Below are 16129 nucleotides of genomic sequence, written 5' to 3' on the forward strand. Positions count from 1 at the left end.
TGGTGTCACTGATGATTCATCTAAAAAAATGTTCAGGTCAGGTTAGTCTGGTTTGGAAAGAAGTGAATGTCAGTGGTTTCACACTTCAAATAAGACAGGACACACAGCCATCCAGTGATCTCTGGTTTAAAAAGGTCTTTGGTTTTAAGTCCAGTCTGACTGCCCTCCACCAGAGACGACTCATTACCAGGGTAAACCCTCTGACAGGAACCACCAGATCCATGTCGACAGCTCGGCGGGAGGGTTAAAGTCTGAGAGGCGTTTCAGAGAGGACCCTAGAAAAGTGTTGGCTGTGTTCCCAGCAGGTAGCACGTTGCCTCCTGTCAGAGCTCGTTAGTTTGATTTCTGGCAGATTTGACCGGAGAGTCCCTCGTGGTACCTCGTCGACTGAGGACGGCAGAGCAGGAACAGCCTGCGAGGTACAGCGAGCTGTTCACTCGGCCGTGCAGTCAGGCGCTCAGTCAGGCGGAAAACCCAGCCAGGAAAAAAAATAAAAATCAAATAAACCTCTTTGATTTAGACCAGAGGGGAGGAGCCCGAGGCACGAGCTGCCTCAGAGCTGCTCTGTGTGATCTGACCTACAGATGCTACAAGTCACTCGGTCAGTCTGTCTGAAGCCCAAATACGTCACAAACCCCACAGAGCTGCAGGTTCACACCCTTTCAGCACCTGCAGCTTACCTGGCAGCTCAGAATCACAACACCAAAAGTCCACTTTTTTTTGTGTGTGTGCAACAGTAACACTAGAATGACTCTTTTCAGTGGGTGCACACAGGAGTTATAAAAAAAAAAAAAAAAAAAAATGGAACTGAGGCAGACATCAAGTATCTGGTCAGTCATTTTTCTATGCTCAGAATTTTGTCTATTTAGACCAGTGCTTCTCAAGGTTTAAATGACTGAGTGCCAATTTAGGGAGCCAGCATATCATTGAGGACAGCACAGGAAGTCATTTGATTTGTGACTGGTCTCATAATGGCATTTAAGATAAGGCAGACCTTATCTGCAAACAGGAGAATTTGGTGCTCACTTTCTGTCCCCCGAGGTCCGACAAGTTAATCCATTTTTCCTGAAACCTCCTCGTTTTTTTGACGCAGTAGCCGAGTAGTGTATTAAATGTAAGCTATTGAAAGTGAAAGTATTTAGATGGAGCGAGGGTGATTCAAATGTAATGCACGTATTTCATTTCATGTTCAGGGGCTGCACAAAATGTTCCCAAGGACTCGAGGGTCACACTTTGAGCATCTAGGATTTAGATAAATAATTAGTGATGTTTTCTAATGAAAAAAGACAAATCACAGATTTAATAAAAGATTAATTACCTTAGAGTTTAGGGAATCCAGTTACTTTGCCAAAACAACAACAACTAGCCTATCAGAACACAACCCTAACCAAGATGGCATGCCATAATATACACCTGTAGTCTCATTAAATCCTCCAAGAGACTCCTGTGTATCGGTCTGTGTTGAGTAACATTCAGGTTATCATCAAAGACAGCTTTCAAATTAGAGCTGCAAAGATAACTCGTTTAGTTGTCATTGTCAACTATTAAACTAATCAGCAACTATTTTCATCGATTAATGAGTCTTTTTAAGAAAACAAAAAAAATTGTTAAAATTCTCTGGTTCCATCTTCTTAAATGTGATTATTTCTTGTCATCTTGTGTCTTTACTCTCTAATATCTTTGAGTTGTGGACAAAACAAGACATTTGAGGACGTCATCTCGGGCTTCGGGAAAAATACCGATCCACATTTTTCACCATGTTCTGACATTTTATAGACCAAACAACTAATCGATTAATCGAGAAAATAGTTGACAGATCAACAATGAAAATAGTTGCATTTCAAATGTTGCTTTACTATGACGAAGAATACGTGTGGAGCCAGTAGCTCCTCCGACACACCGCATCCTGCTGGCAATGTGACAAAAACCCACCTGTGCGATGAAGTACACACACGTCTACACATGCAGCGAGCTGACCTGTAGCTTCAAAAGCCGGTTTGTTTGTTTGTCAGCTCAGCTCCAGTAAATTAACCGTACTACAGACTGAGCTGTCCCTCCATCCCACAGCAGCTACATTTCAGAGACCACATTGGCTGATCCCCGCGGTGGGACAGCAGCTGATCCCTGCCAAATATCAACCAGGTCACCCCGAAGCAGACGGTGGCCTTCCTGCTCCTCTGAGCGTCACCGAAACGCACCGCTCAGCTGCTCCGGGACATTAACTCAGAGGGTAACGCAAGTTCATCCCAACACCATCGCTCATGGAGGAGGCTGAGAGGGACAGAGGATGGATCTCCAAACACGAGCTCAGTGCAGCAAACATGAATAATGGGCTGGGAGGACTTTTAATGTTATATTACAGCCCTTGGGGCAGTGGTGGCCTAGATGTTAAGAAGCGAGCTTGTGACCGGGAGGTCGTCGGTTCAATCCCCAGACCGGCAGGATAAAAAAAATCTGGGTGGGGAAAGTGAAAGAGCAGTGCTTGTCCCTCCCTCATTACCACCACTGAGGTGCCCTTGAGCAAGGCCCTTAACCCGAACCGCTCCAGTGGAGCTGCTCAGTGGCCAGCAGATCAGACTGGGGTTGTACTGGGCAGCTTCCAGGTATGAATGTGGAACTGTGTGAATGTGACAGGTCGTCGTTGCTAATGAGAATAAGTTCTCAATCGACTTACCTGGATAAATAAAAGATAATTTATGTTCCCCTTACAAGATAGTGTGTGAAATGTTGAAGAGCCAATGAGCAGAGACACAGATTCCCTACCAGCTCGGTATGTGAAGTAGAGCAGTGGGGATTTATTCGTATTACATATTATGTATTGCCATACATTGATATTATAACGATATCATGATATGAGACTATATATCGTCTTAGATTTTGGATATCGTAATATGGCATAAGTGTTGTCTTTTCCTGGTATCAAAGGCTGCATTACAGTAAAGTGATGTCATTTTCTGAACTTACCAGATTGTTGTAACTGTTCTATTATTTGCCTTTACCCACTTAGTCATTATATCAACATTACTGATGATTATTTATCAAAAATCTCACTGTGTAAATTATTTATTACTATTATTACTATTATCGAGGTATTAGGTCAAAAATATCGTGATATTTGATTTTCTCCATATCGCCTAGCCCTAATGTGAAGTCACATCTATTGATGGTTTAAAATGTCTGTCCATACATAGACTGACATACAATGTATCAACAAGAATTCTGCAGCTGCAGTGAGAGGATGCTGCTTTTCTGTTTTACATCACAGTAAACTGAATCTCTTTGGGTTTTGGACGGTTGGTCTGACAAAACAAAACAGCTGCAGAAGTCAACTTTGACTCAAAATGCATTAAACTACTGAGAAACTGATAATCATGAAACCAAGAAGTGATGAACCTGTAGAGCAGGGATCTTCAACAGGGGGTCCGAGACCCCTAGGGGGTCCTCAGAGTCAATGCAGGGGGGCCTCAAAATTATTGTTAATTTTTGAAAGTTTTTTTCAACATGAATCCAACATATTATTAGCAAATATAAATCATCACTGCTTAATGGCCTATAGGCAAGGCAGCTTTATTTGTAGAGCACATTTCAGCAACAGGGCAATTCAAAGTGCTTTACATGAAAACAGATTAAAAAATTAAAAACACGAGACAAAAAAATAAATTAAAAAAAATAAAAATTACAGTGCAGTATAAGAAATTAAACATTGAAGAGCAGTTAAAACAGTTAAATATATAAAAGCAGATAAAATAACTTTCCTGGACTCCAAAGCTTTTTGACCAATATGACAGATATCTCGAGCAGTCCGGTCCATATTTTCTAACCATCTCACCCACTATGGGTCCAGATGCTTCGCATGGTTTTGAGGTTTATTCCCCATAGTTACAGAAGCTTTTCTTGAGTATACTCTTATCTTTTCGATGTGGTCGTCACCGCAAGGTTTTATATCAGCCTATAGTTGCTCATTAGTGATGTGTCTAATTATCGGTTTTTTTGGGACAGGCTGTGGCTGACGAGGAATGGATGCTAAATTTGCTAAGTTGGCAGTTAAGTGCTTCTTTTTCTATTACCTATCACAACATTGATTGACGAAGAATTGAATACACAGGGCCCAGTCAAGGTAGTCACTAAGGCCATCCACAGATGTGCGCCACATGTATGTTTAGCATTAAAACATGATTTATAAAATCATGCCAACAATTATTAATCTGAATAGCTTATGTGCAAAAAAAAAAGGGCTTTTAAAGGCTTTAGGCTGCCCTACACGTTATTGTAGCTATTGTAGTTAATATGCAATTTCATTTTATAAAATATATGTAGGAGGGGGTGCCTGCTCCATCTTTCTTTCAGTTAAGGGGTCCTTGGCTTAAAAAACATTGAAGACCCCTGCTGTAGAGGATCCCCTGAAACTTCTGCTCCCCTGTTATAAACACAAACAGTACACTGGACATGACTCTCCCACCATACACTGAGAGACAAACTTAACTCTAAACTAGCATATTTAATTGCTGTTTTACAATCTCCAATTTTGCTGGGTACTCTCATTAATTATGGACAGAGGTAAATCACACGCAGCTCAGGGTTGCCTGCAACCTGAAGGTTCATTTTCTGTAACATAAAACCTCCAGCTGCCACAAGCATATGCTCCAGCAGTTTCACCTATTGAATAAATAAAAAAATAAAACTCACTCAGCTCAGCAGGTGATTTCAGTTTTTAAATCAGCCTAGGAGCAGCTTGCAAATACAAAGCGGAGGGAGTATATCAAGGTGGAGCAGCTCTGCAGCGCCTAAAGAACCCATTTATTACAAGCCATTTAAAGACCACACTACAGCAGCACTGAGCCACAGGCTCTCTGTGTACGAGGGCAGAAAACAGGCAGGCAGAAAGACCCTGGACACAGACACTCCTGTTTAAACCGCATTACACTTCCTCCAGTAAAAAAAGTACAGTGCAGTGCAGTACCCGTCCCCCCCCCAATACCGGTGCTAAAACAATACTTTAAAAAAAAAAAGTGCCGTGCCTAACCAGTGCCTGAACAGATACTTTACAGCGCAAAATTACAGTTGGCGACATTAAAGAAGGGCTTGTTTATTGCTAAGGCCCTATGGTCAAATTTGTATGCACTTGAATACTCCATGAGCTTATGATGTGCAATTGAATGCACAATCCCGTTGGTGTCGTTTCTCTGACAACTCTGTCAAAAAGTGCAGCTCGACTACATCGTGTCTTTAGATGCTGATTGTTATACGTCTCAGTGTTGGAATCGTTTCGAGTGATATATAGCCACACTTTAGACCCTTAAGCTTTTTAGCATTTTCAAGGACATTTCCAGCACAAAATGAACCTAGGGGTTAATAACATGTGTGTACCGAGTCGACCGTTCTCTGGGATCCGTTTTCATGCTAATCGAATGTCTCTCTAGCTTGAAACAAGATGCCGCAAACCGCTTATTAGCTTATAAAGCTAGCCTTCGGGGCAGAGGATAAAACGCTATTTCTACACCATTAAAAAGGCTCAAAATATCACCACACTTCAACGGTAGCATAATGAGGGTCCCTACATGTAAACAGAAGCATTGAGAACTTTCTAAGTGTACAGACAGTTTATTAAAAAGATAGATTATAAACACCGTACCCTTCATGTATACAGGCAGGCGCCATCTTGGGAAAACAGTCATGACCAGTCGAACCACGAACGCCCTGCTAGAGCTATGTTACTGGTTGCACAGCGTTCGTGGTTCGACTGGTCATTTTGTGCCGGAATTGTCCTTTAAGGGTGTTTAGGCCATCTACTAGCTAACGGTAGGCAAACCTCAACTGCTGTAAAGTGTAATGTTAAGTAGCATGATATGCAGTGATGGTTTCAGTTGCCTGTAACGTCCGTTTCGGCGAACCAGAGAGCAGCGCAGGCATTTAAGTGGCACCGAAATCTGCGATATTCAGTCCAGTACATACTGGTCAATTAGGAACCATATTGGCACCAGTTCGATACACAACCCTAGTGTTTCCAGCAGCTGTTTTTAAGCAAATAACGTCTGATGAACCCACTGTACAATACCTCTCTCTCTCTCTCTCTCTCTCTCTCTCTCTCGAGCTAAAAAGAAGAGTGAATATTGGACCTATACAAATCATGCTTCCAATGTCATGTCGCTGGTCGATGTTATTAGCCGATATATTGGAATAGCATGTTGGTGGATGAGTAAGAGAGACTTGAACCTCTAACCCTGACAGTGTTAGTGCATTCTGGTCTTGATTCATAGTAGCTTCAACAAGGCACTGTTAAACTAATAAATAGCTTATTTTATCTTTTCATGTTCTTGCATCATCATCATCAGAAGAGGCTGAAAATATTCAGAAGAACTGGAGGAGGTACTATACACACGATATATATGTTTTTATCTGCGCATCCCTACAAATCATCTTCTACAATCGTATTTTCTTCTCACCCCTGGGTAGAAGATCTAAAAAAAGATATTTCCATGCAGACTGGAGGAGTTTCCTCTCCAGTAGGAATCAGAGTAATCCTCCCAGAGGGCAGTGAGAGATGAACCAAGCAGCAGCAGCAGCTGATAAGAAGCTGACATGGGCTCAATGATACAAACATCACCGTACACAGAGAAAGAGAGGACAGCAGTCAGCTGTTCATTAAAGCTACAGTATGAACAACACCATGATTAGGGAAGCAACTACAGCTATAACGGTTTATGTATTTGTGCCGAACCGTCACGGTGTGGGAGTCACAGTCCGGTGCATGCAGCTGCACACAGAACTAGTGCTAGGTATCGTTCAAATATTTTCGATACCAGTACCAATGCCGCGACTTCGATACCGGTTCCTAAACAATACTTTTTTTCGATACCAATTTTCTGAAAACAAATAGAAATTACAAGGTTACACAAAAACAGTGCTGTCAGTTAAACGCGCTGTTAACGGCGTTAATGCAAACCCATTTTAACGGCGTCAATTTTTTTTTAATCGCAAGATTAACGTTCTTTTTGGCCTAGCAAATTTGTAGTTTTTTTCCACACGCTATTGCAACAACTAGTAATGTTAGAAAAACTACAACACCACACCGGATTTAGCTAGACCGGAAACAAAACAACAGGCACGCCGCACACACTTGTTTGGGCTTGCGAGCCGGCCAAAGAGTAGTATGCTAACGTTATGTTTTGAGTGGATGGCGAGCGCGAGACGCCGAAATGGATGGCAATGAGATTCTGAATGGAAAGTTTACTTTTAAAAAGTTGCCAAATGGTTCCACTGACAAGACCAAAGTGATTTGTGTGTGTTTTGTCGTTGTGAACTGAGCTATCATCGCAGCACGTCCAGTCTGAAATACCACTTGATGGCCAAGCACACAGCTGATGCCAATTCTCCGCCCCCTCGTCAAAGCCAGGCGACAAAAGAGGACTTCAGACAGAAGCACATACCACTAACTAAGAACAAACTTAGCAAGCCGATCCACTTTTCCATGTTGATAAGAGCATTAAAATGAGAAAAAAAAAATAATGGGACAAAAAGAAATCAAGGGACATTTAGAATTGATAAAAATGAGATTGAAATGTGCGATTAATTGCAATTAATTGTGAGTTAACTATGATTTTTTTTCCTTACCTACTTACCTATTATGACAAATCTCTAACTCCTGGCATCCACCAAGTTACAGTACAGTCTATAGTGAACATGAGTCTCATCTAAGACTCACGTTTTAACACTTTAAGTGGAAATATAAAAAGTCTACTTTGTGCATGTCAGGTTACAGCTGTTGCTGTTTGAATTGAGCCATGAATTACACATACGTTTTAAAAAAAATTTCAAGTCAAGAAAATATCCATTTATCATAAAACTGTTGGAAATATAAGACTGTGAAAATATGCAATTATAAAGACTATTCACCCCAAAGTCGCATAAGCGACGTCTCGCTGAAGCTACGATGTTGATGCGTTTCGTACAGGGATGTAACGTTTCTCCCAAGAGCAACTGGTCTTGATCGTTCTTTTGCTTCCAGCATAAAAACACATGAGCTAAGATAACGTTACATGTGTTGTGGAACATAGCTAAGCTAGCTAGCTAGCGAGCAAGTCGAGCAGCAAGCAAGAGGACGTATACCGTGCGAGTAGGGTTGCAAAGGGGCGGAAATTTTCCGGTAAATTTGCGGAAACTTTCCATGGAAAGTTAAGCTGGGGAATTTTAGAAACATTCCAATTTGGAAACTTTCATGGGAATTAATGGGAATTTACGAGAATGAACTGGAAATGTTGGGTAATTCATACAAACTTATACAAACATAAATATAAACATTTTGTTTTGTAATAAGCAGACAGGCATATACAGTGAATACAAATGTTGAGTTATACGTCAATAGAACTTTGATATTCTTTCATTGAACAACAAAAAAACATGAATGTTGAATGAAATAAACATATGCGTGCTAAGCTAAGCATCAGCGCTGTCTATTGTTTCCAGCCTATCAAGAACAAGTGGGCTATACAATTAACACATATGATATGTAGTTCACGGAGCGGTTTCAAACAAAACTAAGTGGTACTGCGACAAACCCGACTTATTCACTAGCAGCAGTCAACAGCGTCACTCCATTATTTCAGAAGCTAAAACTTGAGTTATGTTTCCTCTGTCAACTTTATAGCTTTAAATTTTAGTTTTGCTGTTTAAATATCCCACGATATTAGCTACAGTGACATTACTGCGCGCTTGGAAACATTTACAGTTACATTTTTTTTTTTTTTTTTTTTTTTAATAAAACACTGATACATCACTACAATGCATCATTTAAAAGCAATAGCCTACAGAGACTATAGAAAGGGTGCAAATAACTTATTTGGGTGTGGATGGGGTATTTCAGGTAATCGATTTGAATGCCGTCAGAGCCAATCCACGCAATTGTCACATAATATTCCTACTTTTACACATGTTCATAATAATGTCATATCAGTGACTTGTAACAAAACATTTATATTGAAATGAGCCAGCGGGCGAACAGGTAACTTGTTTCAGATGCTGCTCTGGGTTATAAATAAACCTTGTCCGGTGCGCTGTGAAATTTTGGATTAAGCGATCCATTCATTCACAGTTCTGTTAACACATGCTCACTGTCATTTTACGCGTAGTCCTATTTTTAATTCGTGGCTCAATTCAAATGGGATTAAATAATTATTTGTCTCTCCCCGTTCACTACAGTGCATACTTTTTATGAAACAAGGTCCCATGGGGTCCAGCAGAAGGTAAGGGACTTCGCCTCTCTTTATGGGAAGATTCTGATATTACACCCAAATTTTATGATCATATTTATATGATTTATTATGTTATTTCAAATTATTTATCTACTTACTGATGGCTAACAGTGAGTTAAAACTGTTCTCTTTTACCAGTGTAAGCTGCCGTGTTTTGTTCTACAATGCCTCTGTGTCAGAAATGAAGTAATAGACTAGAAGAAGATGTAAAATAATCCTGCCAACCTTCAGCCAATCAGTACGGAGCGAGGGGGAGGGGGAAGAAAAACATGTCAGACGGAGAATGATTGAAAACAGCCATGATGAGACGCTGCCTCTCGACAAACTGTGTCAAAATCACAAACTGTACTCTGTTCCCTCAGCCGACGGCAGAGCGCTTGCCAAAGACACAAACCCTATTTTCCTCCACATTTGCATAATCTTTGTCTTTCTTTCTTTTGTGGGGATGAGAGAAAGAGAGAGAGAGGCTCAACCGAAGCAGAAAAGAAAACCAACTCCCAGAATAGATCTGGAGACAGGATTGTCCCAGTGTAAGTGTGGGCTGTGTTGCATTTCTGTATGAAGAATCAGTAGCTGACCGATGCTGTTGCTCTTCATCTACAAACTGGGCACTGAGCCGACACTACAACACCACTACAGCCACTACCTGTCTTGTTACATTCACACATTTTGGATATCACTAGTTAGAGTTAATATTATCGGCCGATATTAGGCATTTTCCAAACTATCGGCATCGGCATTTATAATGGCCGATAAATAAAATAAAAAACGGACTAAACCCCCTTCAACCATGTTCTGAGTGTTGGCGTTGCATATTTTGTCCACCAGAGGACGCGCTACAACGTCCCTGTTGGCAACACTGATTTTTTTCTGTTGTTATTGTGTTTTTGCTCAAAGGACTTTAAGTTTCATATCTTAAGTTTGTATTTTTATACATTTCATTTATCAGAACTTTAATATATTTTGATGTTCCTCTGTTCTGTTGTGACAATAAAACAAACAAGTTTATTTTTAAACTGCATTATCATATTATTTTAGTGAGGACTCATAAATAACTACAAATAACTAATGTTAGGGAAATCTGTTTGTTTTGTTACGCGTTTCTGGATTTTCTTTTTTTTTATAAATATATAAATCGGCCAGAATCGGAATATCGGATTTTTTAAAATCACCAAATATTTGTATCGATATCAGCCTTAAAAATCCTTTATCGGTCGGGCTTTATTGCTAGTTCATGTCAGGCAGGACCACTTGGGAGAAAGTTGTTCCTGACAAATAATGCCACCGTTCCTCGATTTGTGTTTCCATTTCTCAACTCCAGGTACATCTTGTAGTCAGTTGTACTTAACTAGATTATAATTAAATTTTTCGTGTTTCTATATAAATACATACTCTATATACTGTAAGAAAAATGCTTGTTATTCTTTCAGGATGATGCGTTTGACTCAATAACTAATTACTAATTTACTAACTTGTACTTTGCCTAATTAACATTTATATGCTACAGCTACGGATGTCCTGATCGGAGAGGGAAGTATCGGCTCAGAGCCGATATGGGCATTTTTTTAACTGATCGGGGATCAGCAATAACCCTGATTACCAAACTCCAATCGTTTACTTCTGTAAATTCTGCACCAATCTAAGTAGAAGTTGATTGTGTATGGGAGTTTTACAAAAATGCTAGCTTGCACCAAGTTCAATGTAATATGCTGAAGACATTTTTTAGTTACTTAGTTATTTTTGTAAACAAAAAAACGGTGTGCAGCTCTATTATCTAGGCAAATACAAGTATCGGATCGGGACTCGGTATTGACAGATATTCAATATTTAAAAAAAAAATCAGATCGGGGAGCCAAAAAAGCTGATCGGGACATCCCATAGCTACAGATCTGTAAATTTGTCAGCCACTGATGTCTTACAGCTAAACTGTAAAAACATTAAAATGCAAATACAATTTGGAAGACCCACTTTTAGACTGCCATTTCAATTTAAAAATGACAAAACCCTTCAGTCCCATTTTCAACCCATCAGTGTTACTTACAGGTGTCACTACAAAGCCATTAACATGTAGGGCTGTGTATTGGCAAGAATCTGGCGATACGATACGTATCACGATACATGGGTCACGATTCAATACATTGCAATATATTTCGATACTGTGCGTAAGGCGATATATTGGGAATTTTTTAAAAGTATAATTTTAGAAAAACTAATATTTAAAAAAAGACATGATGTGCATAAAAGTCAAAGAAGTTTACTTTAGGTAAACAATTCAGTACACAGAAAATCAAACTGCCAGTTTGGGATTGTGGTTCACAGGTTCTTAGTGAGCCAATGTTTATATGCTAAAGTAGGTCAAAGTTCAGCCATAGCTACGTTGTTAGCTTCTAGCAAAAAGTCAGGCACTGCTAGGTACTGCTAGGCACTGCTAGGCACTGCTAGGCACTGCTAGGCAAGGACACTAGTGGTGTGTCTCAGCATAGCCATCTAGCAGTAGGGGGTTTAAACACAACATAAACGTGAACCACTGTCTTACATGAATATTTTTGCACGTAAAAAAAAAAAATAATAATAATAATAATAATAATAATAATAATCAATATTGGGTTTTTGAAAAATCGACAGTATTGCTAAATAAAATATCGCAATATTAGAGTATCGATTTTTTATTACACCCCTATGAACATGTAATCATATTTTAGCCAGTTCTATGCCGATCTGGCACAGAACAGGTATGGTAGCCTGCTGCTGGACAGATTCAGTCTGCTCTCTCAGCCTCTGCAGCAGGAAACCTTTTATGTGCAAAGGGTGATAAAAGTGACAGCTGGTCTCTGTAATGCAGCAGCCAGTGAGGCAAAGAGGAGAAATAACCAGGATGCTACAGCCATATGAAAGTCCTGTCCAGCAGGAGGTCGCCGGGGTCACGCATTGAGTGGTCTATCCCACTGCGAGTGGCCACCGATTCAAAAGCAGGACAGAGAGCTAGACTTTTAACTCTCACAGCTCAGAACTCATATTTGTCTGCAGAGAATCCAGAAGACAGTACGTTCACATTGGGCCTCCATTTCAGCCCTCAGACCAGACTAAAACTGCAGTTTTCTCCCCCAAAATTGAGTTTTAATAAAAACAAATAAAGTTAATTAATTCCTCAAACGCCCACTTGGCGTTTCAGTGTGTACAGGGCAATGTACGGGGTCCAGTAAGGGTCATGAACTGTGTGGCGGTACTGCAAAGAACACAGCCTTTATTAGTTGCCTCCAACTTTCACTGTGATCACATTAATTGGCCCAATCGTCTATCACAAGTCTCCCCTGATGTGAGGCCTCCATTTGTTTTGTTTTTAGGCAATTATATTAGTTAGTGCCTAAGTCATACACATATACATATATATATATATATACATATACATATACATATATATATATATATCGAAGTAACGTTTAACAAGTCACAGACTTGCAGTAAGTCCAATATGACATGAACAAGGCATACACACCCACGTGTAAACTCCAAATACAGTATAAAAATAGCGGAAAATTAACTTAATGAAATTTTGTGCAGCGGTGACTTCTATTAAATACCTGCAGCCTCTTTCCTTTCAGAAAGTAAATTAGCTTGTTTTCCAAGTCTTTGGGCCCCACACTGTCATCCCTCCATCTGATTAACCATGCAGCAGCTCAATAAAATGGCAGCAGTAAAAACAGACAGAGCTGTTTCCTAACACAATCACAACCTCATTTGAACAAAGGACTTGGAAGAAATAAGAGGAAAATAAGCTTTTTAAAGTGGTCCATAATGACTGCTGCAGCTAGAAGTGATTGAGTGATGTCTTCTTCTTCTTCTACTACTACTGCTGCTGCTCAAAGACGTCTTTAATATTTTAAGAATTTAGATTCACAAAAACTGTCAAAGAGAATTACAGTGAGTTTAAGTTTGAAGTAGGGCTGCACAATTAATCGCAATTTTATCGAAATCGCAATATGAACTAGTGCAATATCCAAATCGCAGGGGGGGGGTGCAATATTTGTTAACGGCAAAATATGTTTCAAACCATTCTAAAATAAAGTATTGTGGTGCTGCAGAGACGTCCCAGCCTACAAATCCTATCTATCTTTTAATTTATATTTTTAAATAAAAATGAGACTAATGATACAAAAATGATCATTCCCTCCAATATCGTGAATCATATCGCAATATCCGTCAAAATAATCAGACTTAGATATTTTCCTAATAATGTGCAGCCCTAGTTTGAAGCCCCAATTCCTACATAACAAGCAACCAAAAATAGACAGACCAAGGGTTAGAGGTCACAGATACAACATCATATCACTCTAAAACATTGAATCATTGCATAAGAACAAATGTCAAGTAGAGTAAAGCTTTCAGTAACACCTGAACCCAAAAAATGTAAAATAACATAAGCATTGCACAGCCTAATGTAATTCTACTACTGGTTACCTCTGTGACACGAATGTATGTAAACATAAACTGGGGTTAAGCCACTGCAGTAGGTAATGTTACTGTACACTAAATAAATATCAGGTCCACCTGTCACCGTTCATGTTATACACTCTGAAGGGGTGAAGTAATAAAGAACTAAGCTAATGCTAACATGAAGAGTGACCACATACAAATATGCCGATATATTTGTGTAACACGTTACGGTTATGTAGTTACTTTTGGCTAAGGCAAGTTAAGCTAGTTAGCCTGCTAGCCAACTTTAGCAAACACGGACGGGCAGCTTAGTAGCCTCCTAACTTAACCGTCTTACAGTAGCACACATGACAAGTATACACTAATTTCATACAGTGTTGAAGTAAGTTAATAAACAAAGAAAACTGTAGCGAGCGGGACATACCATGTTATGTCGTTTAATCGAACGTCAAGTGAACTCCATTTCAAACTCCTTAGGTTTAAAGTTGTATTGATACTCTGCACACATACACATACATTAGAAGATAGTGTACGGGATTTTATGAATAAATACACGCTTTTGGTGAATTCGGCTAGCACACAACACATAATGCAGCACGTTATTTAATAATATTTCAACTGTCCCTTGGACCTCAAGCGGTGGAAAGTAGCATGATATTGAGGGCAAGAAGGACTGAGAGAAGTAACAAAACAAAACACAAAACAAACCAACATCATGTTATTTAGTGAAGAATGCGTAAAAGATGTTGGCCGTATTTTAAAGGAGAACTTACAGATTTGTAAAATATAGAAAGCCATACTCTACGTGCTGTATGCTTGTATTAATAAGTAATGCAACCCGAAACATAAGGATTGATAGATTGGGTCTGGCCAAACATTTTCTTCCCCAAAACAACGGACATACAGTTAACAAAAGGCCCATCGTGGTCAAACGCCCATCTTCAAGAGTCATTATGTGCAAGAAAACACCGCATTGTATGCTGGAAACAAGAGAGGAAAACTTACGGTTGCAGGAGTTGGGGTTGCTTCCCTCGCTTGGTTTCGAATTGACAGGCTGCTGTAACGCGCATGCGTGAAGGGAACCGCTGGAAAGCACTACTACCGTATTTATATTAACAGGAAAAACTGACTGTATTGAAAGTAATGGGGAACAGATAATACAATCAGAAAACAATAATAAAGAAATGAAATATAGCCAGAGAAAATAAGAAATAGAATGAATAAAAAATACAAATATTTATCTAAACCTTTTGTTTAATTGTTTTAATCGCTTGCATGTCAACTAGTCTTGCTTTGCCAGACCTTCCTCCACAGCGCTGCGAAGGAGGGTCTGGCTAGTCCACACAACATTCCAGGATGGGAGAAAAACGCGCTCTGGTTTATTGGCATTTCTTTAAGCCAATCACAATCATCTTGGGCGGTGCTAAGCAGTGTCGCTGCAAAATAGCCTTGGAAAAGAATTTGTTTTGGTGGAACATGTGTATGAAAAAAAGCTGTTTTAGTTGTGCAACAGAAAACTCAGATTGGACAGATAGTCTAGCTAGCTGTCTGGATTTACCCTGCAGAGATCTGACGAGCAGTTAACCATAGTCCTCAGAAATAGAATGCCAACTCAAAGAAAGCGGGAGGTAACGGACATCTGGCCAAAAAGAGGGACATCCGGCGAAATTTCCAGCGGCAACGGAGCAGTGGAAGGCCGTGGATATAGACTACATGTCAACTGACAGTCCCTGCACATTAATCTCTTGCTTTTTAAATGGGAGGTTATGTGCTTTCAGTGGTTTCAACTGCTATCTTACTATTTAAGTTAAGTGTTGCACACAACAAAATTAAAGAAATCTCAAGTTCTTCTCACCCCATAAATCTCACCCCATACATTTACATTTACATTTCCACTGTTTATTCACTGTTAGAAATGCAAACAACCCAAAATCTAAAATGGGGGGATTTTTCTGCATTGAGTACTTTTACTTTTAATACTTTCAGTACGTTTTCCTGATGATACATCCATACTTTTACTTAAAGGTCCCATATGGTGACACTTAAACTTATATCTGTACCGTTTATATGTGTCTATTAAACACTAATGTTAATAGTGTTACCAAAAAAAAAAAAAGATTTGGGTTGATTTTCCCACACGTTTCTGAGAGCCTTTTTTCTCCCCTCCAACACACGCTTAGATTCACTGCTGGATGGAATGTTCAGCCCACAACTAATTAATATTCATGAGCAGAACGCTCTGATTGGCTAAGCACATTTTCAGTGCAAGACTATATGAAGAATACCGGCTTGTAGAGTCTCACCAAAAGTGGGAATCAAAATCTAAATTGTGTCCAGTGGCACAAGAGGACAAAGTCAGGAGGTCATCAAAATCATTAGGAATCATGCTCTGAGTGGATTTCACATCAATCTGTTGAGTGATTATTGAGAAACATCACTGTGGTTAC

General features: G+C 39.6%; 1 protein-coding gene across 2 annotated transcripts in view; it reads right to left on the reverse strand.

Annotated features, from left to right (window-relative positions):
• Positions 1 to 14754, reverse strand: part of pot1 (protection of telomeres 1 homolog) — a 71137-nt gene extending 56383 nt beyond the window's left edge. For both annotated transcript variants that reach the window (XM_078256460.1, XM_078256459.1), the window contains exon 1: positions 14688 to 14754. The gene's annotated coding sequence lies outside the window, so the exon portion shown is untranslated. The remainder of the gene's footprint in view (positions 1 to 14687) is intronic.
• Positions 14755 to 16129: the final 1375 nt, after the last annotated feature.

This window comes from Sander vitreus, chromosome 8, assembly GCF_031162955.1.
Source record: "Sander vitreus isolate 19-12246 chromosome 8, sanVit1, whole genome shotgun sequence".
Taxonomy (NCBI): domain Eukaryota; kingdom Metazoa; phylum Chordata; class Actinopteri; order Perciformes; family Percidae; genus Sander; species Sander vitreus.